The 26920-nt window shown below is 51.8% G+C and overlaps 2 long non-coding RNA genes across 2 annotated transcripts in view; both read right to left on the bottom strand.

Annotated features, from left to right (window-relative positions):
* The window catches only part of LOC147573055 (uncharacterized), a 176743-nt gene that overhangs the window by 117271 nt on the left and 32552 nt on the right, over positions 1-26920 (bottom strand). The gene's annotated exons all lie outside the window — the stretch shown is intronic.
* LOC147573056 (uncharacterized) lies at positions 10912-17660 on the bottom strand. Its single transcript, XR_015245645.1, has 2 exons — positions 17545-17660; positions 10912-11992 (listed from the first exon to the last, which is right to left on the bottom strand). It is a non-coding gene; the product is annotated as an uncharacterized LOC147573056 (long non-coding RNA).

Genomic DNA, 26920 nt, shown 5'->3' with positions numbered 1-26920 from the left:
AAGGTAGAGGGGAAAGGCTCTGGTCAAATTTTCTCCTGTTTTTTTTTTTTTTGTTTTGTTGTGTTGTGTTACCTCTCTCCTTCCAGTAAGAGTAGAGTTTCACTCAGTGTGTCAGCCATCCCTCTGTAAGGACTTACCTCACGGTATATAATCATTTTTCCTTGCCTAACTCTTCCACAAGTCTGTGGAGCCCCTTCAGGGCAGAAGCCGCGTTTGTACTCACTTGGATTCTTTTCTGCTTTCCACAATGGCACATAATTTGGGCTCCGTAAGTGTCTCTTGAACAGATGAATCAACCATCCTAATTCTCTTCTTTGGTACACCCCACTCAAGAGACCACTGCATCATCCTCGCGCCTGTGATACACAAACCATCTCCCGAAACAGATTCATGCACCCATTGTCAACAAACTGCATGAGAACTCACTTCTGCTAGCCATTACTAGTTCTCCCACATGTCCATCCCACAGAACCTCACTGTGGGGTGACTCACGAGGTCCTCAATCTTGGGAAGAGAATATTGCCTTACAAGACACCACTCGAACTCTATGAATAGGGAACAGACACAATGGGAGAGCCACTCACACACAGAATATCACTCCTGGCTGCGGCGGGCGGTGGGGGGGGAGGTAACTTCTCTGCTTTCTAGCTTTCCTCTTGACCCAAATACCCCCCAAATCCCAATCCCGATGCCTACGCCAATAACACACAATTACAGTTCTAGGCTCTCTCTTGCCTCCGTTTTTCCTCCCTAGTCCTTCGTCATTCTTGACGTGGAAAAAATACAAACTTATGCAGGGAATCAACAGGAGTAAAGCCAAAGCTTCCCCAGGAAACAGTGTTGGCTCTGGGAGCAGAAAATGCCACACCCCTAAGAGCTCCGTAACAGCTGCTGCTTCCACTGGCATCTAGCAATAAAGATTTTCAAACAGAGTCAAAGGTCAGGGCCAGAATTACCATCCTACCACGAATCACTATTTACTCTATCCAGCTTTCATGTTCCCATTCTTGGGCTCACACCACCGGAGCGAGCTGGTAAGAACTAGATGTGTGCTGGATTGACAAATGTTTATGGAGAATCGACCCTATGACAGGAGCCACAGCAGAGCTGGCCAAGGAAACAGAAAGATGGCAAAGACTCTCAAGGCGTTCAGTCTAATGGAGAATACTTACAAGTAAACAGGCGTTGCATTATAGAAAAGCAGGTGCTACGTGGACGTATGTAAGTGGCCAGGAGAGGGACTCCCGATCCACGTTGGAGCATCAGAGAAGGTCTTTTAGAGGCAGTGACCTTTGTCTGGACACCTAAAGAATGAGTAGGAGGCAGGTATACGGCAGGTGAGGCCAAAGGAGCTTTGCAGACTTCCAGGTAGAGGCTAAGAGGGAAGAAGGTTCGGCGGCCTCTGGCAACCGAAAGGAGGCACATACGGCTGTAATTCGGAAGTGTGAAGAGAGAAGCTGCTACAGAGGAAGCCGGAGCCAAAGAGACCCTGAGTGGCTTGATAGCTTGAAAAGTCTCACAACTTTGTGCAAAAAGAGCAAACACCCCTTTCCTCATGAGATGTACAAACTGGCCAGAATGACAATGTGACAGATGTGCCTTCATAGTCACTAAATACTGATTTCACAATGCATGTTACTGAGAATGCCGGGGGGGGGGGGGGGGGGTGGGGGGGGGGGGGAGACAAAACTCCTAAGGAGTTATCTTGTAACTCATTCACAGATGCCTGCTTGAAGCTTCGGGCCCCACGACTATTCCGTCTGCCTTCCCCTTGGCACTCGTTATTTCTGTCATTTTCCTACAAATGACAGAAAAGTAGGCACCGCTAGGCTGTAGGGACAGGGATCCACTCTGGAAACAGGATAAGTGCACACGGAGATAACAGGCTGGGGGTAGCAACGAAATTGAACAAAACTAAGCAAAACGTTGGGGGGGGGGACTAAAGTGTAAAAAGCAAATATAGAAAGCTCAAGGGGAGGTAAAAGTATTTTCAGACACACACAGAAAAGAAGTGTCCCCACGTGCTCTGGCCAAACCAAACGCCCCCTTTTACTCAACTGTTGAAAACAAAGAAGAAGAAAAAGCGATGAAAAAGTCACACTTTCATAGCCCTTCTCGGAAGGAACAGTCAGCAGGGACAGGACAGCTCACTGCCCTGAAAGACCTTGAAAGATTTACCCCAGATAACACAGCACACCATAATCAACCTCCAGAGGCTCTCAAAACCACTACAAACTCCGGTCTCTTCTGTCATTTCATCATCCATCGTTTCCTGTCAAGCATTAAAGCCATACCAGAGAAACCTGGAGAAGGATTTGCTCCCCAATCCAAAGTGAGAAAAGCTGTTTTGACAGCCCCCCCCTCTTTTTGTTTTTCCATTTGCCCAAGGCCTTTCCACAATTCTTTCCTCCCGCTTCCAAATGTCTACAGGTCAAGAACTTGAGCAGTCGGGTCCATAGGGGCCACGGTTGGGAGAGGGCACACCCTCCAAAGTCCCTCCAAGGGAGTCCTGAGTCTCCCGAAGCGGCTCCGATGGGCTCTGATCGCCCCTTCCTTATTTACTGCCATCAGGCACTTGGAGGTGGACGGTCGGTCGGCAGCGGCCGGGCGACCCGGAAAGGCTGAGAATGCCGCCCCCCAGAGCACCGCGCCCGCCCGGCCTCGGGCACACCAGTTAGCCGAGTTTCCGCCCAAGGCCAAGCCCCGGGAGAGGGGGGGAGGCCCGGGGAAAGCTTGGGTCCAGACCCCAGAGGACGACGCTCAGCGGGGCCGGGACAATGGGCGGCGGGGACCCGCGCGGGGGGCGTCCCTGGAGGCCGGCCCGCCCCGCTGTTCCCGGGTGCTCGGGCGGCAGCCCTGAGCTGGCCGCCTGGCCGCGGCGTGGCGCAGCCCTCGTCCCTGGCCCGAAGCGGACACGGCGTGGAGCGGGCGGCCGGGCACGAGCACGGGGCCCCGCGGGGCAGCGGACCCGCCCCGGCCCGGGCCACGACCCCGACCCCTGATCCCCCGGCCCGCGCGCTCCCGTCCGGCCCCGCACGGCTCACTCACCTGCCCACGGTCTGCTTGGAGAGCTGCTTCATGTGCTTGAAGGGCAACGGCAGCGGCGGCCCGCGGGGCTCGCGCCTGGCGCGGCTACATCGCTTCCAGCCGAGGTGGCGGCGGCTGCGGCGTCAGCGGCGGAGGCTGCTGCGGCTGCTCCTGTGGCGGCTGCGCCTGCTGCTACGGCGGTGGCGGCTGCTGCGGTGGCGGCTGCTGCTGCGGCGGCTGCGCCGGCTACGCCTGCTGCGGCGGCAGCGGCGGCTGCTGCTATGGCGGCTGCTGCCACGGCGGCTGCGCCGGCTGCGGCCGCTACTGCGGCGGCTGAGCGACGGCTGCGGCAGCAGCGGCGACCGCGGCGGCGGTGGCGGCAGCTGCTGCTCCCAGGCCGGAGCCCCGCCCTCGCCGCGTCACTTCCAGTGGCGCCGCCCGCCGGGGGGCGCGTGGGGCCAGGCTGGCAGACGATCGCCAGGCTTGGGCGCGGCGCGCGGCCTGGCCCCCGCCGCCCGAGCCCCCTCCGCCCACCCCCCCCAACCCAGGCCGCTCCCTGGAGCGCGCGGAGCCCCGCGTCCCGGCCCCGGCTAGGCCGGGCACCGGTGGGAGGGGGCGGCGGTTCGTGATCTCGCGGTTCCTGAGTTTTAGCTCCGCGCTGGGCTCTGTGCTGACGGCTCGGAGCCTGGAGCCTGCTTCGGATTCTGTGTCCCCCTCTCTCTCCGCCCCACCCCTGCCTGTGCTCTCTCTCTCACTTTCAAAAATGAACAAACGTAAAAAAAAAATTAGGGGCGCCTGGGTGGCTCCGTCGGTTGAGCGTCCAACTTGGGCTCAGGTCATGATCTGGCAGTTTGTGAGTTTGAGCCCCGCGTCCGGCTCCGCGCAGACAGCTGGAAGCCTGGAGCCTGCTTCAGTCCCGTATCTCCCTCTCTCTCTCCGCCCCTTCCCCGCCCATGTGCTGTCTCTGTCTCTCAAAAATGAATACACGTTAAAAGAAAATTGTTTTTAAGTTAAAAACACAGTGGCCCATCCCCCAGCCAAAATCCCAAAGGGAACCAGGTCCTGCCAGGGAACTTGCCTGCTCCTCGCAATCACCCAACGCTGTGCTTCTGCGGAGCCACCCCTCCGGCAGCAGCGGGTCTGACTCCCTCCCGCTGCCACAGGGCCCCTCCTGAAGTGGATCACCTAAGGAGAAGCGAGCTAAGCCTGCCCCTCCTGCCCCCGTGCACCTTGCCCACCCACCCCAGCTCATAGGCCAGATCCCCAGCACCACAAGCCTGGCAGTGTGCAAGTAGCCCAGACGGGCCACGCCACCCCACAGTGAATCCCGCCCCTAGGAGAGGGGAAGAGAAGGCACACACCAGTCCGACTGTAGCCCCAGCGGTGGGCTGGGGGCAGACATGGGGTCTGACTGCGGCTCCACCCACCAACTCCAGTTATACACCACAGCACAGGGGAAGTGCCCTGCAGGTCCGCACCACTCCAGGGACTATCCAAAATGACCCAACGGAAGAATTCCCCTTAGAAGAATCTCCAGGAAATAACAACAGCTAATGAACTCATCAAAAAGGATTTAAGTAATATAACAGAAAGGGAATTTAGAATAATAGTCATAAAATTAATCGCTGGGCTTGAAAACAGTATAGAGGACAGCAGAGAATCTCTTACTACAGAGATCAAGGGACTAAGGAACAGTCAGGAGGAGCTGAGAAACGCTTTAAACGAAATGCAAAACGAAATGGAAACGACGACGGCTCGGATTGAAGAGGCAGAGGAGAGAATAGGTGAACTAGAATAGAAGATAACGTTATGGAAAAAGAGGAAGCTGAGAAAAAGAGAGACAAAAAAATCCAGGAGTAGGAGGGGAAAATTAGAGAACTAAGTGATACACTAAAAAGAAATAATACACGCATAATTGGTATCCCAGAGGAGGAAGAGAGAGGGAAAGGTGCCGAAGGGATACTTGAAGAAATAATAGCTGAGAACTTCCCTGAACTGGGGAAGGAAAAAGGCACTGAAATCCAAGAGGCGCAGAGAACTCCCTTCAGACGTAACTTGAATCGATCTTCTGCACGACGTATCATAGTGAAACTGGCAAAATACAAGGATAAGGAGAAAAGTCTGAAAGCAGCAAGGGGTAAACGTGCCCTCACATAGAAAGGGAGAACTAGAAGACTCGTGACTGATCTCTCTTTTGAAACTTGGCAGGCCAGAAAGGATTGGCACGAGATCTTTAATGTGCTGAACAGAAAAAAATATGCAGCCGAGAATCCTTTATCCAGCAAGTCTGTCATTTAGAATAGAAGGAGAGATAAAGGTCTTCCCAAACAAACAAAAACTGAAGGAATTTGTCACCACTAAACCAGCCCTACAAGAGATCCTAAGGGGGATCCTGTGAGACAAAGTAGCAGAGACAGCACTACAAGCATAAAACATACAGACATCCCAATGACTCTAAACCCGTATCTTTCTATAATCACACTGACTGTAAATGGATTAAATTCGCCAACCAAAAGACACAGGGTATCCGAATGGATAAAAAAACAAGACCCATCTATTTGCTGTCTACAAGAGACTCATTTTAGATCTGAGGACACCTTTAGATTGAGAGTGAGGGGATGGAGAACGATTTATCATGCTACTGGAAGCCAAAAGAAAGCTGGAGTAGCCATACTTATAGCAGACAAACTCGACTTTAAATTAAAGGCTGTAACAAGAGATGAAGAAGGGCATTACATAATGATTACAGGGTCTATCCACCAGGAAGAGCTAACAATTATAAACGTCTACGCGCCGAATACCGGAGCCCCCAGACATATAAAGCAATTACTCATAAACATAAGCAACCTTATCGATAAGAATGTGGTAACTGCAGGGGACTTTAACACTCCACTTACAGAAATGGATAGATCATCGGGACACGTGGTCAATAAAGAAACAAGGGCCCTGAATGACACATTGGATCAGATGGACTGGACAGATATATTTAGAACTCTGCATCCCAAAGCAACAGAATATACTTTCTTCTCGAGTGCACATGGAACATTCTCCACGATAGATCATATACTGGGTCACAAAACAGCCCTTCATAAGTATACAAGAATTGAAATTATACCATGCATACTTTCAGACCACAATGCGATGAAGCTTGAAATCAACCACAGGAAAAAGTCTGGAAAACCTCCAAAAGCATGGAGGTTAAACAACACCCTACTAAAGAATGAGTGGGTCAACCAGGCAATTAGAAAAGAAATTAAAAAGTATATGCAAACAAACGAAAATGAAAATACAACAATCCAAACGCTTTGGGATGCAGCGAAGGCAGCCCTGAGAGGAAAACACATTGCAATCCAGGCCTATCTCAAGAAACAAGAAAAATCCCAAATACAAAATCCAACAGCACACCTAAAGGAAATAGAAGCAGAACACCAAAGGCGGCCTCAACCCAGCAGAAGAAGAGAAATAATAAAGAGCAGAGCAGAAATAAACCATATAGAATCTAAAAAAACAGTAGAGCAGATCAACGAAACCAAGAGTTGGTTTTTTGAAAAACATTAACAAAGTTGACAAACCTCTAGCCAGGCTTCTCAAAAAGAAAAGGGAGATGACCCAAATAGATAAAATCACGAATGAAAATGGAATTATTACAACCAATCCCTCAGAGATACAAACAATTATCAGGGAATACTAGGCAAAATTATATGCCAACAAACTGGACCACCTGCAAGAAATGGACAAATTCCTAAGCACCCACACTCTTCCAACACTCAATCAGGAGGAAATAGAAAGCTTGAACAGACCCCATAACCAGTGAAGAAACTGAATCGGTTATCAAAAATCTCCCAACAAATAAGAGTCCAGGACCAGATGGCTTCCCAGGGGAGTTCTACCAGACGTTGAAAGCAGAGATAATACCTATCCTTCTCAAGCTATTCCAAGAAGTAGAAAGGGAAGGAAAACTTCCAGACTCATTCTATGAAGCCAGTATTCCTTTGATTCCTAAACCAGACAGAGACCCGGTAAGAAAAGAGAACTACAGGCCAATATCCCTGATGAATATGGATGCAAAAATTCTCAATAAGATACTAGCAAATCGAATTCAACGGCATAGAAAAAGAACGATTCACCAACATCAAGTGGGATTCCTTCCTGGGATGCAGGGCTGGTTCAACATTCGCAAATCAATCAACGTGATACATCACATTAATAAAAGAAAAGATAAGAACCATATGATCCTGTCAATCGATGCAGAAAAGGCCTTTGACCAAATCCAGCACCCTTTCTTAATAAAAACCCTTAAGAAAGTCGGGATAGAAGGAACATACTTAAACATCATAAAAGCCATTTATGAAAAGCCCACAGCTAACATCATCCTCAATGGGGAAAAACTGAGAGCTTTTTCCCTGAGATCAGGAACACGACAGGGATGCCCACTCTCACCGCTGTTGTTTAACACAGTGTTGGAAGTGCTAGCATCAGCAATCAGACAACAAAAGGAAATCAAAGGCATCAAAACTGGCAAAGATGAAGTCAAGCTTTCGCTTTTTGCAGATGACATGATATTATACGTGGAAAATCCGATAGGCTCCACCAAAAGTCTGCTACAACTGATACATGAATTCAGCAGAGTTGCGGGATACAAAATCAATGTACAGAAATCAGTTGCATTCTTATACACTAACAATGAAGCAACAGAAAGACAAATAAAGAAACTGATCCCATTCACAATTGCACCAAGAAGCATAAAATACCTAGGGATAAAGCTAACCAAAGATGTAAAAGATCTGTATGCTGAAAACTATAGAAAGCTTATGAAGGTAATTGAAGAAGATATAAAGAAATGGAAAGACATTCCCTGCTCATGGATTGGAAGAATAAATATTGTCAAAATGTCAATACTAGCCAAAGCTATCTACACATTCAATGCAATCCCAATCAAAATCGCACCAGCATTCTTCTCGAAACTAGAACAAGCAATTCTAAACTTCATATGGAACCACAAAAGGCCCCGAATAGCCAAAGTCATTTTGAAGAAGACCAAAGCAGGAGGCATCACAATCCCAGACTTTAGCCTCTACTACAGAGCTGCCATCATTAAGACAGCATGGTATTGGCACAAAAACAGACACATAGACCAAGGGAATAGAATAGAAACCCCAGAACTAGACCCACAAACGTATGGCCAACTAATCTTTGACAAAGCAGAAAGAACATCCAATGGAAAAAAGACAGTCTCGTTAACAAACGGTGCTGGGAGAACTGGACAGCAACATGCAGAAGGCTGAAACTAGACCCCTTTCTCACACCATTCCCAAAAATAAACTCAAAATGCATAAAGGACCTGAATGTGAGACAGGAAACCATCAAAACCCTAGAGGAGGAAGCAGGAAAAGATCTCTCTGACCTCAGCCGTAGCAATCTCTTACTCGACACATCCCCAAAGGCAAGGGAATTAAAAGCAAAAATGAATTACTGGGACCTTATGAAGATAAAAAGCTTCTGCACAGCAAAGGAAACAACCAACAAAACTAAAAGGCAACCAACGGAATGGGAGAAGATATTTGCAAATGACACATCGGACAAAGGGCTAGCTAGCATCCAAAATCTATGAAGAGCTCATCGAACTCCACACCCGAAAAACAAATAACCCAGTGAAGAAATGAGCAGAAAACATGGATAGACACTTCTCTAAAGAAGATATGCGGACGGCCAACAGGCACATGAAAAGATGCTCAACGTCGCTCCTCATCAGGGAAATACAAATCAGAACCACACTCAGATATCACCTCACGCCAGTCAGAGTGGCCAAAACGAACAAATCAGGAGACTATAGATGCTGGAGAGGACGTGGAGAAACGGGAACCCTCTTGCACTGTCGGTGGGAATGCAAATCGGTGCAGCCACTCTGGAAAGCGGTGTGGAGGTTCCTCAGAAAATGAAAAATAGACCTACCGTATGACCCAGCAATAGCACTGCTAGGAATTGACCCAAGGGAAACAGGAGTACTGATGCATAGGGGCACTTGTACCCCAATGTTTATAGCAGCACTCTCAACAATAGCCAAATGATGGAAAGAGCCTAAATGTCCATCAACTGATGAATGGATAAAGAAATTGTGGTTTATGTACACAATGGAGTACTACGTGGCAATGAGAAAGAACGAACTATGGCCCTTTGTAGCAACGTGGATGGAACTGGAGAGTGTGATGCTAAGTGAAATAAGCCATACAGAGAAAGACAGATACCATATGGTTTCACTCTTATGTGGATCCTGAGAAACTTAACAGATACCCATGGGGGAGGGGAAGGAAAAAAAAAAGAGGTTAGAGTGGGAGAGAGCCAAAGCATAAAAGACTCTTAAAAACTGAGAACAAACTGAGGGTTGATGGGGGATGGGAGGGAGGGGAGGGTGGGTGATGGGTATTGAGGAGGGCACCTTTTGGGATGAGCACTGGGTGTTGTCGGGAAACCAATTTGAAAATAAATTTCATATATTGAAAAAAAACTTTAACATCAGTGTTACCTAAGTGTTTTCAAAATTAAACACCATGCCACATTCTATGTGAAGTACTTACTAATTATTCTCTCTAGTGGCGGACCAACAATGGAGCAGTGAGAGTGGTTTGTCCAGGGGTACAAAAGAACGCTACATTGTCTATAGAAAGTTTATAAGCAAGAATACAATCAATTCAACACTGAAAAAAAAAAAAACAGTGGCTACTTCTTTTGTTTGCAATAATTTTTTTATGTTTATTTTTCTTGTTTGAGAGTGAAAATGGGGGAGGGGCAGAGAGAGAGAGAGAGACAGAGAGGGAGAAAGAGGACCTGAAGCACGTTCTGCGCTGACAGAGGCGGGGCTGAGAGGTCACGAGCCACAAGATCACAAGGCACGAGACCACAACCTGAGCCAAAGTCAGATGCTTACACTGACCGAGCCACCAAGGCACCCCAAAACAGTGGTTACTTCTGACCAGGGTGGACATTGGTGGGCTTGGAGGCTGTGGCCAAAGGAAGACATACACGTACATTTGTCTCTATGGGAGGAGAGTATTCTCCAACCGCTTTGTTTGGGTGGAGGCCCACTCAGTGTGGTCTGGTTTACAAGTAACAGCATAAATGGGCTGAAGTAAAATTTATCAACAAGGAATATGTTGCCTCCAGAACCCCCAAAATACGGAAAGATTTGAGACTTGTACGTCCTCAACAAACGTGTCCAACAAATGTCCTCACGGTAGGATGTCGGACATGCGAGGTCATACCTGTGCTCCCGGTAAGTTAAGGTCCCGCCTGCAAAGATGACATGTGATAGCAGAAGGGTTTGGGTGCCCTGTGCGTAACAAGGTAAAACATGTCCCCTTCAAGGTCAAGGGAAAGCTGGCCGAGAGGACATTGAAATCGGCGCTGAACAGAACCTATTAGCCAAATCTAGAAGAAACAGCAAACGATTTACCGTCTTTAAATCTGTTGGGATCCCAGGTGTTTTAAGGGTAGCAGGGTTTATACGGATAGAACTATAACGGAAAACAGTGGCTACTTATGGGGCACCTGGCTGGCTCAGTCGGTTGGGCGTCCCACTTCGGCTCGGGTCACGATCTCGCGGTCCCGCGAGTTCGAGCCCGGCGACGGGCCCTGTGCTGACGGCTCAGAGCCTGGAGCCCGTTTCGGGTTCTGTGTCTCCCTCTCTCTGACCCTCCCCGTCCATGCTCAGTCTCTCTCTGTCTCAAAAATCAATAAACGTAAAAAAAAAAAAGAAATTAAAAAAAAAAGAAATAAAACCTGGAAACGTCTGAATTCCAAAACTCATCTGGCCCCTAGGGTTTTGGAAAAAGGACCGTGGGCCTGCTTTACTTTTCACATCCACGTTTAAGACAATAGACACACACGGCAGGTAGGAGTGTAATAATATTTGTACGTGGATCTATACTTGGATTGATTATGAGGGCATCTGCCTACATTTGAGACACAGAAACAGAATGATAAAGGCCACACATCGCCAGTCCGACAAGACTGCGTGGTGTGCATACTGACTCTGGGACCCTATGCCATACCCCCACGTCCAATCTCGGGGGCAGGGGGCTGCCGCCGACACACTGGGAACCACGACCACAGACATCGTTTCCTCTTAGAATAACATGCTGCCTTCACGTGTAAAACCAACGCCATTAGGCCACACGTGAGCACATCTGTTTAGGGTTCATTTTGGTTCAGCGAACCACGGGCTTTCTTCACTCACCTATAAACAACCCTGTTTGATTTCACAGTAGGTAATACAGTGGATGACCAGGCCACGGAAGCTCGGATTCAGAAGTCGTGGGGAGAACACATTCCTCTCCTCCTCTGCTCTATGCAGAGGCTGGATGGGATCCACCCAGACTGAAGCGAACCAAGCACAGCCACCTCCCCTGGAAAAGGCGGAGGAAGGCGGGGTGTGGAATAGGTGAGGGGTGGAGAACGTTACCGCTGATCCAGCGAGGACACGGTGTGCGGTTTGCGACGCCGAATACAGAAAGGGCCGTCTCGCGGAAGAGAGACACAGGCGTCGTGGCAGCAGAGGACTCCCCTGGGACTCACGGGCAGAGATGCCTTTGACTCATGTTGCCCCTGACGCAACGGGCTACCTCGCGAGGCAGAGACTCTGCTGCTCCTGGAGAAGGTCGTTGAGAGATCCGTGAGCAGGGAGGGGTCCGCGAGGAACGTACCACAGCAGGACAAGCCAGGTAGGGAACCGGGGACACTGGACGGTCGATGCCCCACCAGGACGGGACAGCACCTACGCAGCTGCAGCTACGACGACGTGTACCTGCGCGAGGGCGCGATGCCAGGCTTCGCTAGGTCTTGCAAGATTTGAGAAGCAGCAGGAAGCCCAGGTTTCCACGTGAAAACTCCCAACTGTTCAATACGGGCCAATGATTGTCAGAAATGCTTCCACACGTAAGAAACAGGCCAAACGGAACGCACCTTCACCCTGCAGGCAAACATCACGGATCTTCGGTTTTCACGATTCACGTATCCAGAATCTCTAAGGACTCGACCAGGCATTCCCAACCTCACCGCTCTTGACGTTTGGGACCAGATAATTCTGTGCGGCAAGGCTGTCCTGGGCGGTGTAGGCTGGTCAGCAGCAGCCCCGGCCTGTGTCGCCAGATGCCAGGAGCACCCCACGCCCGAGCCAAGTCACGACAAAAACAAAAACGTCTCCGGCCATTGCCAAATGTCCCCCAGGGGGCCATCCCTGGCGGGAGCCCCTGGACTAGAGCAACATCCAACTCTCAGCTTCCAGGATTCTGTGGAAGCGTCGTCACACAGAATTCTAACACGGGGTTTCTTAAAGAAAGAGTTGCCTGGGTGAAGTAAGGACTTCTCCCTGCTTTGGAGGCAGAACCCCGGTTTCTGATGAACGGCAGCGCTCTTATTAACTAGCCCGATGACCTCTTTGAGTCCTCGCTTCCTCATCATTAAACCAGGAATAAATAACATCACCTCTGGGACTTGCCGTGGAGAAGGCAGCGAGAGACTTGACTCAAAAGCATCTAGCCCAGCAAGTCAGCAAGCACCAAAGACATTTCATCCACAGGAACCCTTCCCTGGCGGGCAGCCGGCCCAGTGTCTACAGTCGGAAACACACGGGGTCCAGAGTCACACCCCGGGCCCCAAGTCCTGCCTCGGCCACTCGCTGGCCGGGCAGACAACGGCAGGTCATTTTTCTTCTCTCTACACCAGAAATGAGGTCACCAGTAGGTGAGACCAGGCCAGGTGGTTCGGTACAGCACTTGGTAAACCAAACCAGGAGAGAAGTGGTGATGATGGCTACTCTCGGATCTCTGAAACGTTTCTGTAAAGGAAAGGACGAGCTCGTCGACAAACCCAAGAACTCAGAAGGTAGTAATAGGAGGGTGGGGTGCAGGAGGAAAAAGAGAAAAATCACCACAGGAACCTTCACATCCCCAACCTTTTCCACAAGCAACTGCCCACTGGTGACCCACAGACCAAATCTGGCACAGATGTATTTTGTTTAGTCCCGCTCAGGGTCCTGGTGGTTGTTTTCAATTGGCATTAAATGCCACCTCATCTTCATGAAAATCCAGAAGGATTTAGGCCTTTCTCAACAACTCCAAAGGTCGGGCCCGACAGCGGGCCCATAGTCTCACGCGGCCCTTTGGTAAGACAGGCGCCGTCGGGTCCCCCACGGCCCTCACCTGGTCGAAGTCGCTCTTATTTTATTTATTCTTATTAGCCCGGCCCCCTGAGGCTTGGAGTTTGCAACCCTGACTTACCTAAAGGCTACTATCCAGGAGAACATTCAGGCCTCCAGGGAGAGCTTCCATCTTGGCAGAAGCCGACATCCAAAGAGACACTCCCTTCCAGAGCCTCACCCGCGTAGTCAACTCTGCTATTAGGCCCCCAGATGCCTGTCCTCCTGGACTCATCGACCTCACAACCAAATGTGCAAGTTCCCCACCTTGGTGCACCCCTGCCTCCACACCCTCCACGCCAACTGCCATCCGCAGCTACTGGATTCTCTGCGTCAGCGATTTCCAAAAAGCTCTTTCTTTCCTTTTAGCAGGACTAGAAAAGACCACACTTCCTGCCTCCTGCTGGTAAGAACACCCCGGTTATCTTGCGGGGGAGGGGGCTCAGCACCCTCCCATTCTAGGCCCCTGTGGCTTGCGTGGGGCTGACTCCATTTCCATGTCCAGGGAAAGGCCACTGACCCCATCAGATACCTCCAGAGTCAATCCTGGGGCTCTGGCCACAGTGAAAGGTATTCTTTGTCCCCCTGGGACTTGAACGGAAGACGTTGGAAGCCGGGGGGTGGAGGGGTGGGGGTGGGGGTGGGGGGGCGATTCCTGCTTATCGACACAGCTTCCCTAAAGAGTGGAACCCCTGGAGCCAGCCCTGGCTGCAACTATGTTGCTTTTGGACTCTTTTCCTCACATAGGAGCCAATCAAATTCGCAGCTTGGCTTATAACAATTCCAGTTGGTTGGGTTTTGTGTGTTTTTTTCTTTTTTCATCTGAGACAGAGAGCGGGGAAGGGGCAGAGACAGAGAAGATCCCAAGCAGGCTCCCCACCACTGGCACAGAGCTTGATCCCAGGAACTGTGAGATCATGACCTGAGCTGAAATCAAGAGCCGGATACTCAGCCAACTGAGCCACCCAGGCGCCCCTCGAGGTGGGTTTACTGACAATCAAAAGAGACCTACGCGGCACCTGGGTGGCCCACTGGGTCAAGTGTCTGACTTCGGCTCCGGTCACGATCTCTCGGTTCGTGGGTTTGAGGCCCGCGTCAGGCTCTGTGCTGACAGCTCGGAGCCTGGAGCCTGCTTCGGATTCTGTGTTTCCCTCTCTCTCTGCCTCTCCCCCGCTCATGTTCTGTCTACCCTCTCTCTCAAAAATAAATATTTACAAAAAAAAATTTTTTTAATAAAACAAAAAAGGGACCTACTCAATACAACAGAAGTTCGAAAGAAGTGTTGAAAGGTAGAGGGGAAAGGCTCTGGTCAAATTTTCTCCTGTTTTTTTTTGTTTTGTTGTGTTGTGTTACCTCTCTCCTTCCAGTAAGAGTAGAGTTTCACTCAGTGTGTCAGCCATCCCTCTATAAGGACTTACCTCGTGGTACATAATCATTTTTGCTTGCCTATCTCTTCCACAAGTCTGTGGAGCCCCTTCAGGGCAGAAGCTGCGTTTGTATTCACTTGGGATTCTTCTACTTTCAACAACGGCACATCATTTGGGCTCAAAAAGGGTCTCTTGCACGGATGAATCAGCCATCCTAATTCTCTTCTTTGGGACACCCCACTCAAGAGATCACTGCATCATCCTCGCGCCTGTGATACACAAACCATCTTCCGAAACAGACTCGTGCACCCATTGTCCACAAACTGCATCATGAGAACTCAACTTCTTCTAGCCATTACGAATTCTCCCACATGTCCATCCCACAGAACCTCACTGTGGGGTGACTCACGAGGTCCTCATTGTTGGGAAGAGAATACTTCCTCGCAAGACACCACTCAGAACTCTATGCATCCGTCACAGACACAATGGGCGAGCCACTCACACACAGAATATCACTTCTGGCTGCGGGGGGGGGGGGGGGGCGGGGGAGAGGTAACTTCTCTGCTTTCTAGCTTTCCTCTTGACCCAAATACCCCCCAAATCCCAATCCTGATGCCTACGCCAATAACACACAATTACAGTTCTAGGCTCTCTCTTGCCTCCGTTTTTCCTCCCTAGTCCTTCGTCATTCTTGACGTGGAAAAAATACAAACTTATGCAGGGAATCAACAGGACTAAAGCCAAAGCTTCCCCAGGAAACAGTGTTGGCTCTGGGAGCAGAAATTGCCACACCCCTAACAGCTCCGTAACAGCTGCTGCTTCCACTGGCATCTAGCAATAAAGATTTTCAAACAGAGTCAAAGGTCAGGGCCAGAATTACCATCCTACCACGAATCACTATTTACTCTATCCAGCTTTCATGTTCCCATTCTTGGGCTCACACCACCGGAGCGAGCTGGTAAGAACTAGATGTGTGCTGGATTGACAAATGTTTATGGAGAATCGACCCTATGACAGGAGCCACAGCAGAGCTGGCCAAGGAAACAGAAAGATGGCAAGGACTCTCAAGGCGTTCAGTCTAATGGAGAATACTTACAAGTAAACAGGCGTTGCATTATAGAAAAGCAGGTGCTACGTGGACGTATGTAAGTGGCCAGGAGAGGGACTCCCGATCCACGTTGGAGCATCAGAGAAGGTCTTTTAGAGGCAGTGACCTTTGTCTGGACACCTAAAGAATGAGTAGGAGGCAGGTATACGGCAGGTGAGGCCAAAGGAGCTTTGCAGACTTCCAGGTAGAGGCTAAGAGGGAAGAAGGTTCGGCGGCCTCTGGCAACCGAAAGGAGGCACATACGGCTGTAATTCGGAAGTGTGAAGAGAGAAGCTGCTACAGAGGAAGCCGGAGCCAAAGAGACCCTGAGTGGCTTGATAGCTTGAAAAGTCTCACAACTTTGTGCAAAAAGAGCAAACACCCCTTTCCTCATGAGATGTACAAACTGGCCAGAACGACAATGTGACAGATGTGCCTTCATAGTCACTAAATACTGATTTCACAATGCATGTTACTGAGAATGCTGGGGGGGTGGGGGTGGGGGGAGAAAAAACTCCTAAGGAGTTATCTTGTAACTCATTCACAGATGCCTGCTTGAAGCTTCGGGCCCCACGACTATTCCGTCTGCCTTCCCCTTGGCACTCGTTATTTCTGTCATTTTCCTACAAATGACAGAAAAGTAGGCACCGCTAGGCTGTAGGGACAGGGATCCACTCTGGAAACAGGATAAGTGCACACGGAGATAACAGGCTGGGGGTAGCAACGAAATTGAACAAAACTCAGCAAAACGTTGGGGGGGGGGGACGAAAGTGTAAAAAGCAAATATAGAAAGCTCAAGGGGAGGTAAAAGTATTTTCAGACACACACAGAAAAGAAGTGTCCCCACGTGCTCTGGCCAAACCAAACGCCCCCTTTTACTCAACTGTTGAAAACAAAGAAGAAGAAAAAGCGATGAAAAAGTCACACTTTCATAGCCCTTCTCGGAAGAAACAGTCAGCGGGGACAGGACAGCTCACTGCCCTGAAAGACCTTGAAAGATTTACCCCAGATGACACAGCACACCATAATCAACCTCCAGAGGCTCTCAAAACCACTACAAACTCCGGTCTCTTCTGTCATTTCATCATCCATCGTTTCCTGTCAAGCATTAAAGCCATACCAGAGAAACCTGGACAAGGATTTGCTCCCCAATCAAAGGTGAGGAAAGCTGTTTTGACAGCCCCCCCTCTTTTTGTTTTTCCATTTGCCCAAGGCCTTTCCACAATTCTTTCCTCCCGCTTCCAAATGTCTACAGGTCAAGAACTTGAGCAGTCGGGTCCATAGGGGCCACGGTCGGGAGAGGGCACACCCTCCAAAGTCCCTCCAAGGGAGTCCTGAGTCTCCCTAAGCGGCTCCGATGGGCTCTGATCGCCCCTTCCTTATTTACTGCCATCAGGCACTTGGAAGTGGACGGTGGGTCGGCAGCGACCGGGCGACCGGAAAGGCTGAGAAAGCCGCCCCCCAGAGCACCGCGCCCGCCCGGCCTCGGGCACACCAGTTAGCCGAGTTTTCGCCCAAGGCAAAGCCCCGGAAGAGGGGGGGAGGCCCGGGGAAAGCTTGGATCCAGACCCCAGGGGACGATGCTCAGCGGGGCCGGGACAATGGGCGGCGGGGACCCGCGCGGGGGGCGTCCCGGGAGGCCGGCCCGCCCCGCTGTTCCCGGGGGCTCGGGCGGCGGACCCGAGCTGGCCGCCTGGCCGCGGCGTGGCGCAGCCCTCGTCCCTGGCCCGCAGGGGACCCGGCGCGGAGCGGGCGGCCGGGCTGGCGCGTGGGGCCCCGCGGGGCAGCGGGTCCGCCCCGGCCCGGATCCCGACCCCGACCCCTGGTCCCCGGCCCACGCGCTCCCGGCCGGTCCGGCACGGCTCACTCACCTGCCCACGGTCTGCTTGGCGAGCTGCTTCTTGCGGCTCAAGGGCAGCGGCAGCGGCGGCCCGTGGGGCTCGGGCCTGGAGTGGCTACATAGCTTCCGGGCTGAGGTGGTGGCGGCGGCGGCGGTGCTGCTGCGCCTGCTGCGGCTGCTGCTGCTGTGGCGACTGCTGCTGCTACTGCGGCTGCTGCGGGGGATGAGCGGCGGCGACTGCGCTGGCTGCGGCTACTACTGCGGCTGCTGCGGCGCCTGCTGCGGCGGTGGCGGCTGCTGCGCCTGCTTCTGTGGCTGCTGCTGTGGCCGCTGCTGCTACTGCGGCGGCGGCGGCTGCTGCCGCTGTGGCGGCAGCGGCTGCTACTGCAGCTCTTGCGGGGACTGAGCAGCGGCAGCGGCGGCGGCTGCCCCCGGGCCGGAGCCCCGCCCTCGCCTGGTCACTTCTAGGGGCGCCTCCCGCTGGGGCCGCGCGGAGCCGAGCTGGCAGACAGACGATCGCCAGGCTCGGGCGCGGCGCGCGGCCTGGCCCCCGCTGCGGCAGCTGAGCTGCTGCTGCGCCGACTGCGGCTGCTGCGGCGGGTGAGAGGCGGCGGCGGCAGCTGCTATGGCGGCTGAGCTGCGTCTGAGGCGGCGGCTGAGCGGTGGCCGCAGCGGCGACTGCAGCGGTGGCTGCGGCGGCGACTGCGGCGGTGGCGGCTGCTCCGGCTGTGGCTGCTAATGCGGCGGCTGCGGCGGCTGAGCGGCGGCGGCTGCGCGGGCTGCGGCTGCTACTGCGGCGGCTGCAGCGACTGAGCGGCAGCGGCTGCGCCGGCTGTGGCTGCTACTGCGGCTGCTGTGGGGGCTGAGCGGCGGCTGTGGCGGCGCCGGCTGCGGCTGCTACTGCGGCGGCTGAGCGGCGGCTGCTGCTGCGCCGGCTGCCGCGACGGCTGAGCGGCAGCGGCTGTGCTGCCTGCGGCTGCTACTGCAGCTGCTGCGGCGGCTGAGCTGCGGCGGCTGCGCCGGCTGCAGCTGCTACTGCGGCGGCTATGGCGGCTGAGCGGCGATTGCTGCTGCGCCTGCTGCTGCGCCGGCTGCGGCTGCTACTGCGGCTGCGGTGGCGGCTGAGCGGCTGCGCCGGTTGCGGGTGCTACTGTGGCGGCTGCGGCGGCTGAGCTGCTGCTGCGCCGACTGCGGCAGCGACTCTGGCTGCGACTGCGGCTGCTGCGGCGGCTGAGAGGCGGCGGCGGCTGCTATGGCGGCTGAGCGGCCTCTGAGGCGGCGGCTGAGCGGTGGCGGCGGCAGCGACTGCAGCGGTGGCTGCGGCGGCGACTGTGGCGGCGGCCGCTGCTCCGGCTGTGGCTACTACTGCGGCGGCGGCTGCGCCAACTGCGGGTGCTACTGCGGCGGCTACGGCGGCTGAGCGGCGGTTGCTGCAGCGCCTGCTGCTGCGCCGGCTGCGGCTGCTACTGCGGCTGCGGTGGCAGCTGAGCGGCGCCGGTTGCGGGTGCCACTGTGGCGGCTGCGGCGGCTGAGCTGCTGCTGCGCCGACTGCGGCTGCTGCGGCGGCTGAGAGGCGGCGGCGGCAGCTGCTATGGTGGCTGAGCGGCGTCTGAGGCGGCGGCTGAGCGGTGGCGGCGGTGGCGGCTCCCGGGCCGGAGCCCCGCCCTCGCCGCGTGACTTCCAGTGCCGCCCTCTGCCCGGCTCCGGCGCCGCGCGCGGCCTGGCCCCGCCGCCCGAGCCCCCGCCGCCCCCTCCACCCGGGCTGCCCCGCAGAGCGCACGGAGCCCCCAGTCCAGGCGCCGCCTGGGTCCCGATTCCCGGCCCCTGCTAGGCGGGGCACCGGTGGGAGGGGGCAGCAGGCGCCAGGGGCGTGACCCCGCGATCCTGGCGGCCGGGAACAGCCACACCCGGGCTTGGGGCGCTCTGGGCACGGGGCTGGACCCGCGAGGGGGGCTGGGGGGGCGATGGTGGGAGACGCGAGGGGTTGGGGTAGGCGGGAGCCTCCGGATGCCCCCTTTAGGACTGTGCCGACGCGCGGGTGTAGACCTGTTTCTACCTCCTAGGTGGATGGGTGCTAACACTGTGCACATTTCATGTCAATTACAAGAAATTGTTACCTGGAAACCACAAGCTGCAGAGCGCTGTGTGCTTTGATTGGACTTCCCGGGAAAGTCCAGGGCGAGACGCATTTTCCCCCGCAGGTGCTCACAGGCACCTGGGGACCGCCAGGGATGGCCGCGGGGCAGTGGGGGGAGGGTAAGGGGTGGGAGGTCGTGGGCAGGGGTCGCGCGGACCCTAGCAGCCCCGCGTGCGGTGTGGCTGGCGTTGCCTAGAAACGCCCGATTGTGATGTCATCGGTAGCCTCGCGCAGGCCTCCCTCTGGAGACAGTTGGCGGGACTGTCCGACTGCGCTGGACGCTTTTTGCCGAGCGGACCAGGTCAGTTCTGTGACCCGCAGCGATGTCCTTTTCGTTTGGTGGCCAGGGCCATTCCCTAGAGCAAGTGGGTGGCAGTGTGGCTTCCTTCACTGACCACATCTCGGAGGTCATCAAAGATGTGTGGGTGGAGGGAACCGAAAAGGTGGGAGAAGGACCTGACTCTGACCGAAAAGAGAGTGAAGTGAGTCGGGAAACCTTAAGATCGGAGAATCAGAGACTTAAAAGTCTTTGTAGTCATCTGGAAGAGAAGTACGAAGCCTCGGAGCTTCAGATAAAGCGGCAGACTCTTAGCTACCGACATCAGCTACAACAGAAAGAGGTAGAAATGAAACTTCTTAAAGTGAGACAGATAGGGCTCAAGAACCAGTTGCTGGAGCTCCAATCAGCCCTTCGGTCAACCACAGCGTCACCTTCCGTGGGTTACGGTATCAACTACTTTGCTTCAGCTTCCCCGGGGGATGACCTGGACTTTGCTGACCTCATTTGGTCACAACAAGACATAAGCAGACTGTCAAATGAAGTTTTAAGACTGGAGGCTGAAGTTAGCCATTGGAAGCATTTGTCCCAGACTTCAGCACCGGGAGCGAACAGCGCCGAGCAGAATGAGATCTACAAACTGCAGGTTACCATCAGGGAACTTGAACAGAATCGAAATGAGGCAATTGATGACCATCAACTTGAAAAGGCAGTACTGCAGAACGTCTATCAACAGACACTGGCAGAAATACGTCGCAGGTACCGTCAAAAGTCAAAAGGCTATGAAAAAAGAATCAAAGAACTGGAAAATCTGTTAGAGAAGGACGACTCTGGACTCAGAGCAGCTGAGGAGTCTGTCATTGAGCATCTGCAAAACACCATTCAAGTGCTACAGACTGAAAAAGTGGAGTCTACCAGGAAAATTGAAGAACTTGAGGACACCGTCAAGTACATCAATAGCAAATTATCTTCGGTAGAAAGTGAGAGAGACGCTTTAAGGAGAGAATGGGACCGGATACATGAGGAAAAGAAAGAGAGGATTGAAGAATGTGAATCGCAGCCTTCCGTTTTGAGGCAAAGTGATACAGTGACGGAAAAGGAAAGAGTTCTTTCCGAGAGTACAGCGGTGGAAGAAGTGTCTGGACTGCGGCAAGTGCCGTCCGATGCGGAAAAGGAGATGACGCCACGGTGTAGCTCAACCCAGGGTGACGATCTCATTGGAGACGATCTGAAACTTGAAGAGCGAGTCTACGTTTTAGAACAAGAAAACTCATTAGGTCAAGGACGGGAAGCACTTCAACCGGCACTTTGGAAAGTGAGCCATGAGCAGGAAGTGATTGAACGTACGGCTCCAGGAGGTGTGAATTTGGATTCAGAAGGAGAGCATTTAAGATGTGCCTTGGAGGCCGACGGACAAAAATCCACTCAGGGTAGGACCGAGAAGGAACTCCCAACAGCAGAGCTGGGGGAGTTCGATGGACAGAAACAAACTACACAGCCCAGGGTTTTGATGAGAGGTCAGCCATCAGAACCACAAAGTGAAGGCAACGGCATCAACGGCAAAGTGGAACACGATCTCAATGATGAAAAGAGAGCTTGTCCATTTGAGGATGAGCAAACGGACAGAGCTAAAGAGTCAGATGCGCAAAACGAAGAATCACCTCAAAGTCAACTGGCTGTTAATGATCCGCATCGGTCAGATCCGTCGCAAACGCATAATGTAAATATCCCAAAGGAGAACGCTGAACTTAAGGAACATATTAAACAAGACGAGGAGGAATCTGCTAGAGCTGAGAAGGAGCCAGCACAGTCTCTTAATCAAGACTCTGACAACACTGTTGACGACGACTCGCTTCCAGGGAGGGAAACGACAGTCAGAAAGTTGCAGCAAAGCCTTTCAGAAATGGAAGAGCCGAATGGCCATTTAAAGAAAGCTGCTTGCAATCTCAAGGTGGAAAATGGAAAGCTGGGTTTGGAGCCTGAAGACGTAAGACGTCGGCTGGAAGAAACTACTGTCTGTAACCATAAGAATTCTCTGGAAACAAAATCTATCACGCGGGACTTAAAAATAGAAAAAGGACAGTTAATCGTAAAATTGTGCCGGGCTGAAAAGAAGGTGTTGGAGAAAACAGCCAGGTATGAGCAAGCTAGTAAAGAACCGACCAACACGTATCACTTGTCTAAATCCTCCTCCCAGTTAGAGCAGGAGTGTTTAATTCAACGCAGTCAAGACAAAGATGATGAAATACTACAACTCAAAAAGAGTGTTGAGCAGATGGATGCCGACCATAGAGAAACTAAGGCAATGCTCTCCTCTGCTCTGGAGGAGCATAAGCGATTGACACAACTTATTAAAGAGAAAGAAATCTGTATCGAAAAACTTGAAAGAAGGCCAGAGCTCCAGGAGCTATTAGAGAAGTACGTCCAAGTCTTAAGAGAAAATGAAATTTTACAGCAAACCGTGGAGGAGCAAGACGTTCGTCTTGCATCCACGAGAGAAGAGAATGAATTTCTGCAAGACGAACTGGAGTGTCTGAGAGAACACAGCCAATCTGTACCTGTGGTCGACCAGCAAACGCAAGACCGTATCACAGAACTAGAATGCGAGGTGTATCAGCTGAATGTAGAAAGAGTTTGTCTGGTAGACGAAATCAAACAACAACAAAAGATCATTGAGGATCAACGCCAGGGTAAGCTACAGTGGCTTCGTTTTTTACAAGACCAGAAACGGAGGGCAGAGGATCTCACACACCAGCATGAGCAAATGACCATTAAACACGCTCAGCTCCTTTCAGCGAAAGATGAGGAGATTAAGATTTTGCAGAACACAATAGAGGAAATGAACACCCAGATCCTTCAAAAACCCAGCACATTCCTACAACACATCCTGATGTGTTTCAAGTAACAACGATTCAGCATCTTCCTGTAGAAAAACGTCAGTGAAAAGCGTGATGTATCTAAAGCTGAAACTGAAAGATTAAGTAAAAGGAACAAAAGGACAAGAATTGGAGATTAAAAATAAATAAAACATTTAAAAAAAAAAAAAAAAAAGAACTGGAGAATAAACTCCTCACTGAAAAGAACATCTGATTAACTGAACGGACTGATCACCCATCCAAAGATGAGACTGGTAAACTAACTCAGATTATCCGGCAAAAAGATTTGGAGATAGAGGACCGCCCCAGCAGGACGTCTGTGGCTTCCTACAACCAGAATGTGGCAAACCTTCTGCAGCAATTGGAAGATATGCTTTGGAAAGAGAACAAGTATTAGCTGCCTTGCAGGAGAACTAGGGAAAACAGCAATCTGAACAGAGAGTACCACAAAATGACAGATGGAATGGTTGCCAAAGAAGCGTATCTCACGAAGCTGTAAGATGAAAATCTTCACTAGAATCGAGTCTAGCGACCAGGACGTGTTTAGAGAAACGATTCAGAATTCGTCACACGTTATTCAAGAAAAAGACACCGGAGTGGACGCATTAAGGCAGGAACGTCAGGCTTTATTGGCAATTTTGCCAAACTCACCGTGACAATAATCCTAAACTACAGATGACCTGTATTGGCCTGGTCCAGAGTCACGAAGGAAACGAAATCAAACTAAAAAAAAATCAGAGACAGGACTGACACAAACGCAGCTTAGCACCGCGGAGCTCTGCAATGGCAAGGATCTGCTTTTAGGGAAATTCGCCATCATTTCGTTCCAGCCCTCCACCGAATCATCCGAGTCAGCAGGCTCTCTCAAGGCAATTAAGTCTGGTGTATCGAGTGAGTCTTCTCGATTGCTCCATTAAGAGGTAGAGGAGCTCAGAAAGTCAATGCAGGAAAAAAGATGCCACACTGAGAACCCTCCAGGACGATAACCAGAGATTGTCTGCTTCGACTGCTGCCCCTTCAGAACTGGAAAGAAAACAACACGAACACCCCGATTCGGAGATCAAGCAGCTCAAGGAGGAGCGAGATGTTTTACCAAACTGACTTCAGGAAAAACAGCTCCTGTTTTCCCAAAGCAGAAAACGTGATGAACTGCTTCCCCTGAACGAGAATTTCGCCGGCGAAGTGGGTGAAAAGGAACTTGTGAGGCAGGCAGTAACAAATCTGAAGGAGAGACTATCAAATTTTGAAATGGACGTGTGTAAACTAAAACAGGACAATGAAACAAGAGTGGAAACGTCTAGAGAACGGGAGACACAAAATCAAGCACTACCAGAGACAAACACGCAGCTTTTAATGGTGCAGAGAGAGGAAGAATCCTAGCGTGCTCCAACGAAAGAGAAGGTGCTTGCTTTGAAAGGGCTACTGAAAGACAAAGAACAGGGCAAGACCGGGGAATTACATCAGCTTGTAAATGCAGTTACAGCAATTCAGGACAAGACAGCGATGTGCCGGCGGGAAGAGAGATGAAGTCATGTGGGCCCCGGAACAAAGAAATGGAAACCTGTGCCCTCCAGAATGAGATGCAACATCCACGTGAAAAAGAATGACACCCAAAGCAGGAGCTGGAGAGATCACAGCGCCACGCTTTGGGATCCGAAGATTCTCGTCAGCGCGGTGCTTTGGCCGCAGAACACGGAGGGGCTAAACCAAGAAAGAAGACCACGGTATTGGAGGAGAAGCTAGTTGTGTCTTCCAACGCCATGGACAATGCGAGCCATCGAGCCAGTCCGCAGACAGCGTCACCGCAGGAGCAATTACACGTGGTCACCAGGCAGAAAGACGAAAGCGTATTCTGGCTTTCTGCCTCCCAGGAACAAGAAAAAAGCAGCACGCTGGAGCACTAGCTAAGCTAAAGCTGGAAGCAGCCGAATGGATGGAAAAAGCGGACACCCTACAAGGAAAACTGATGTCACTGCAGGGACAATTCACCGAAGCGGATGCTGTCTTGGATCCCAAGGAAGACCAAATTGAAGAATTCAAAACGCAAAATGAGGTCCAACAGGAAATACCGGATGATGCGCGCAAGAAATTAATGAACTCACTGACGCCGAGAGGTGGATAGAATCCTGATAAGGAAACTCTTAACTGGATATGTTCAAGCACAGGAACACGGACGTCGTGAAGCTTGATGGCTGATGGGATGCAGCCTGGGTATCAAAGAGGAAGAAATGAGGAACAAGGTGGTGTCACCGGATGGATGACTGGGTGGTTTGGACCCAAAGGTGCCCCCAACGCACCCGGGAAACCGAATCACCGATCCATGCCCGGGAACTCTTTTCCAGGACTTTTGGTAAAATTTCTAAAAACCGAACCTCAATTAGCTTTTCCACCGCCCAAGCTCCCTGCTCATGACATGAAGCCTCCAGACTCAGCAGGAGGCTGAGCGCTGGCTTTAGAAAAAGTACCACCATGTCTTAAAACTACCCTTGGATCCACACCCAGAAACACAGATGGGATTTCCCAAGCCACGGCCACTGCTGTGTCTCTTATCAACCCACCCGGACCGGAAACGGATGGCGGTGGGCATCCTCTTCTAAATGCTGTGACTGACACTTTACCCACGTACAACACCATTAATACTGTCACCCGGGAAGAGGACTGACCTGGCCAAAGACCTTTCAAAGCAATACAGGATTCTTAAGCCAGAGAGGAGACAGTACTCGAAAGAAACCAAGTCACTATGCGTGTGTACCTTATCGCAAAATGGCCTTTTGCGAGATGTACGAGATTGATGGTTTTGGTTTAAGTTAAATAAAAATATTCTTAATATTTGAAAAGACTGTCTTTTAATGACTGCAGAGGTATTCACCAAACTGAAAACACTGGCTCCTTATGGGGCACCTGGGTGGCTCAGTCGGTTGAGCGTCCGAAAAAGAGCTCAGGTCTATAGGCAGGAGGGAGCAGGAAGAAGGAAGTAAAAGAAAGGTGGGTTGGTTATTGCAAGGTTCCTTTCCTTTAGGGGATGTAAGGGGCTTATCATGCAGGTGACCTGACTCATGATGATCAGGCTAGTCAAGGGTTTAAGGTTCCCTGTCTGGGAGAGCCAAAACTGTAATTAAGTTAAGCCTTAGTTTGGTGGAGTGGGACTTAGCATAAGCGACTCCATTTTGGGTATGCGGTCTTGTCTTTAACACTCTCAAGGTGGAAAGAACCGGCACTGGAAAGGCTCGCCCAGTTGCCACTAGAGAAGGAGGGGCATCTGCTTCAGGGCTCTGCCCTAAAGCACCTGGCTCTGCGCTAAAGCTACCCCTAAAGCACCAGGGGTCAAGTGGGGCCTTAAGTACAGTCTACGCTTTCCTTACCAAAGCACATTCCCTGGTTCAGGGCTGAATGTGCCAGGGGAAAGAGACACATTTTCCTCCAAGAAGGAGCCCTCCCATTGCCAAGCTGTGTGGCCATGGGGTTGTGTCTACCCAGAGGGGGCACATCTTGCAAATCCACTCAAAGGCATTATAATAAGCTAGCAGCAAGCCTGAGCGGTACCACCCCTGCACTACTGTGGCCCCTCCGATCTCTACTACCCCTCAGAACACGGAGGACAGGTTCCTGTGGACCCCATCCCCGAATCAGGCTTACCCTGACAGGTCACCTGAAGAGCAATCTTTTGTTCATTATGAATCACAAATCATTTGCAAAACAGGGAGCTGCCTAAATGCTGGCATGAGCTCCCTGTGAACTGCCGTAGGAGGCAGATGGTTGCCAATTAAGGTAGGACTCGGCCATCATGGATTCAGTAGGGCTTCAAACGGGGTGCCTCAAACAGGCTTTGTTCACGCGCCGGGAGGCTCCAGCTCTAAATGCCGAAGCACCTTCGCCCTGGCCTGTCCTTGTTGTTTCCAGAGCTGACAGAAGCCCAGCTGTGGATGTTCAGGGACATCTTTGGGCAGAATACCAAGCCTCGCAGCAGTCAGCCCCTGTTCAATTAAGAGAAGAGAGGACTGATAAATGTTCGGTTTACTCGCATCCCCTCAAATATCCAACACAAGGGAGAGAATAATCTTAATACGTTCTGAAATAACTTAAACTCATTAAAGTTGAAAAAAAGAAACAAGGGAAG

The sequence above is a fragment of the Puma concolor genome, chromosome E3, assembly GCF_028749965.1.
Source record: "Puma concolor isolate L17-30 chromosome E3, mPumCon1.1.hap2, whole genome shotgun sequence".
NCBI lineage: Eukaryota > Metazoa > Chordata > Mammalia > Carnivora > Felidae > Puma > Puma concolor.
The sequence above is the reverse complement of the archived record's forward strand: the minus strand, read 5'-3'. Positions and strand labels throughout refer to the sequence as shown.